Raw genomic sequence first — 4,309 nt, forward strand, 5'->3', positions numbered from 1 at the left:
TTATATTTGCACTCAAGGGGATGGGATCAGTAGGAAGAAAGTCACCCACAGGGGCTGTGATGAGGCTACCTTAACCTTGAACCAAGTAGGCAGAGATGAACTACATGATCTGAAATCCCTTTAGCACCCTGGCAGTTGAGGTAAGTCTGAGTTTTCCCCATCAGTCATTGTGATGGAATCAAAAGGAGCATTGGAATTAAGGTGATTCTGATGACAGCCTCTCCCTCCTCTTTCCCTGCCCTCCCATGCCCCCAAGAAGGTGTACACATTCAGTTTTGTTGTTGATGTTTTTGTCCTCTCAGAGTGACCTATCTCCTCATCCATGCATATTCCCTTGTCAGAGTTTTTGGAACCAAAAGATAACATTTTTGAAAAATGACTGATCAGCATTCATGGTAGTCTAGTGTCATGGATCCTAATCTTGAGCATGTAGGAATCACCTGGAGCATTTGTTAAACTTGTTAGAACACAGATTGCTGGGTCCCACCTCCAGAGTTTCTGATTCAACAGTCCTAGGGGTAAGCCTGAGAAGCTGCATTTTGAACAAACTCCCAGGTGATGCTGGTGCTGCTGTTTCAGAGCCCGTATTTTGAGAACTATCACCTAGGGCAATGGAACACAAGGAAACATTATTTGTTCACAATTCTCTGGCTCCAGCTCTAACCACCTTTACTCACCACAGCAGACAGAATAGGGGTGTGTGCGTGTGTGTGTGTGTGTGTGTGTGTGTGTGTGTGTGTTGTACCTGCATTTAAATTAGGCCTAGGTTGGGGTAAATGTTGTCTTAGAGAGTTTCAGAAAAAGTATGCTGCTGTGATTAAATTTTTCCTCAGATGAAGCTGCTGAGGAGGCCAACTCTATCCAGTCAAAAGACATTCAAAAAAATCCATTTAGCAAGCATTGTCTTTAAGGCAAATGAACAACAAACATATTATTTAAATTTTTGCTTTTTTTTCCTTATTATGTGACTTCCTCTTAAAAAACCCTCAAAGGGAAGAAAAGTGAATGAGTCCTACAGCGATCTGTAAGCTAATTATGATAATTAAATTTACATAGAGTTTCTGTTCCTCAAATTAGAAGCATTGAACTTATATTGAGCCACAGGAACAAAAAAAGAGCTAGCAGTGTTGAATCTTCTTACAGTAAAATTGAAGGGACTGTTCAAAGTAGTTTGTTCTAGAAGAGTTTTATCAATTATTATTTGAGTGACCATTGATTGTGACTTGGGAGTATTCTTGTGTGTGTGAAGATACTCAATAAATGTTTAGTCTTTGTTATGAGAGCAAGTGGTATCAATTTGTCAAAAATTCCTAGAACAAAGGAATATAATTATATTTATTACCAGTGAACTGTACACTTAAAATGGTTAAAATAATAAAGTATATATGTGTATTTTACCCCAATAAAAATTAATAAATAAAATATTCTTATTAATTGGGTGCTGAGTGTACTTGCCACTCACTTGCACGCCTAACATTGAATACCAAGGGTAATGTGAGGAGGAGAGAGATACCCATTAAACTCTGGCAATAAGGAATCTCCTGTGCTTCCTTGTAAGTTTCAGGTATTTTCATTGTAAGCACAATAGCCAACTCTAGCTAATAAGGAAAAACAAAAGAGAACAGAAATAGAGAGGAAGGAGAACTGGAATAATCCGTTATGTCTAACAATAACAGCAATGACAGCAAAATCAGGCTTACCCTTGCAGGAGCCAGGGCAGCTTCAGGAACCTCAGTGACAAGATTTTGGGGACCTACTATTTGAAGCACTGTGGTTAACACAATGAGACCCAATCTCAAGGGCTCTTGGTCTTTGGTTCTCCTTCCTCCACATGTTAAACGTGTGGGAAAGAAAATGTGACTGGCCAAGCTCAGGTCTGGTGTCAATACCTGGGTCAATTAGCTATGGCCAGGTGTGAACAGAAGGAGGAAGGAACTGCAAGTCAGGCAGCTGTCTCAAGTGGCATTTACTACACTCCTCTGCCATTTTACTCTGCGAGACTTTGATAAATTAATCTTTGATAAGTTAAGCATCCCCTTCCACTTTATGCCCCTCTTAAAGTGCTCTCCTAGAGTAGCACCACAGGTGCCAGACTTACAACCTTTGTTTTCTCCTATTTAGTCATAACCCTCGTTCCTAAAGCACAGGTATTTACATGAATGTATCTGGCTTAATTCATAATGAGGAGTGAATAACTGATAGCCCTTTGTTTACTGTATTTTTAAATTATTTTTTACATTTTGGTAAAACAGCCGGATACAGTGGCTTGCACCTGTAGTCTCAGTGACTTGGGTGACTGAAGCGAGAGGATCACTGGAGCCTAGGAGTTCGAGGCTACAGCAAGCTATGACCGTGCCACTGCACTCCAGCCTGGGCGTGACAGAGTAAGACCTAATCTCTAGATTTTTAGTAAAAAGTACATTACATAAAATTTATCTTATTAGCCACTTTTATGTGTACAGTTCTGTGGCATTAATTACATTCACATTGCTATGCAACTATCACCACCATCTGTCTGCAGAACTTTTAAATCTTTTCCAACTGAAACTATGTACTCATTAAACAACTTCCCATTCCTTCCTTCCCCCAACTCCTGGTAATTTCTAATCTACTCTGTGTCTGCATAAATTTGCCTACTCTAGTGACATCATGTAACTGGAATAATATAGTGTTTGTCCTTCTGTGACTGGCTTATTTCACTTAGCAGAATGTCTTCAAGGTTCATCGATGTTGTAGCATGTGTCAGAGTTTCCTTCCTTTTTTAAGGCTGCATAATATTCCACTGTGGGTATATCCCACATTATGTTTATCCATGCATCCATCTATGGACACCTGGGTTGTTTCTACCTTTTAGCTATAATGAATAATGCTGTCATGAACATGGGTATATGCATACTGTATTTTTTCCCAGTGGGCTCATGAGCAAAGTTGCCATGGCAGCAGAGACAATAATAAGCCCCGAGTTTGAGTGGCAGGTTGATCACATTGGACCATTCTCATCATGGGAGGGAGAGTGTGTTATTCTCACTGGCATAGACACCTACCCTGGATATAGATTTGCCTTCCCTACTGAAATGGTTCTGCCAAAACCACCATCTGTGGATTCCAGAATGTCTTTTTCATCATCATGATATTCCTTATAGTTCTGATTCTGCCAATAGAAATAATTTTACAGTAAATGTGGTTTGTCAATGGGCTCATGTTCATGAAATTCACCAGTTTCAGTCATCTAAACAACTAGCCTGAAGGAATGATGGAATGGCCTTTTGAAGACTTAGTTATAACACCAGCTGTGTGGCAACACTTTGCAGGCTGGGGTAACATTCTCTAGAATACGGTATATTCTCCAAGTCAGCAAACAGTATGCCTTGATGCCTTTCCCATAGTTATGATTCACGTGTCTAATGATGAAGGGGTAGAAATGGAAGTGTTTCCTCCCACTGTTACCTCTAATGACTAGTAAGTGAATTTCACTCGTATGTGAAATTTTTGCTTCCAGTAGCTGCAATTCTGGGCTCTGCTAGTCTAAAGATCTTAGTTCCCAAGACAAGGATGCATCCATGAAGCAGAAAGTGTTGGTTCCATTAAGCTGGAAGTTGAGATTGTCATCTGGGCAAAGAAAGGAGTGCCTGTACTAACTGATGCGACTATTCTATCAAGTGGAAATTGGTTTGCTACTCCACAGTGTGGGTAAGGAGGTTGTCTGGAATGCAGGAGATCCTGATAGTGCCTGTTAGAATTATTATGTCCTGTAAGGAAAAACTACACCAACCCCACATAGGCAGAACAGCTCTGGGCACAGACCTTTCAGGAAGGAAGGCTTGGGTCACCTGCCAGAAAGGGAATCACAACCAGCCAATGTGCTTGCTCAAAGTGAAGAGAATAGAAAATATGAAAACTTATTTCTTTGTTCCTTACTCTGGCTCTTCTTTTATCTAACTTATGATATGTTAATAGTAGTTCACTTGATTATATACCTCAATATTTAAACTACAGGATGGCAAAGGGTTGGGGGTGAACTAGCTACAAGAATGAGCATCACCAAAGAAGACTGAGTTTGTACTCTTTTTGTAGAGAGTTTTGCTGTGTTTTCAGGTGTGTGAGAGACAGCTACATCACATTAGGTAGAAGCATGATGTTGCTTATGTCCTTATTTAGAAATTAAATATAGTTAAAGAGGTGCATATGGATGCCAAGCTGACAACAGATGGACTCTGGTGTTTTTTAACCATGTGGACTTGGTTAGGTTAGACCTATTTTCTCAGAATATACCACTCTGTAGGATTCTGAGTTAGAGTCAGCCAGAAGA

Source organism: Hylobates moloch, unplaced genomic scaffold (assembly GCF_009828535.3).
Source record: "Hylobates moloch isolate HMO894 unplaced genomic scaffold, HMol_V3 SCAFFOLD_5, whole genome shotgun sequence".
Classification (NCBI taxonomy): Eukaryota; Metazoa; Chordata; class Mammalia; order Primates; family Hylobatidae; genus Hylobates; species Hylobates moloch.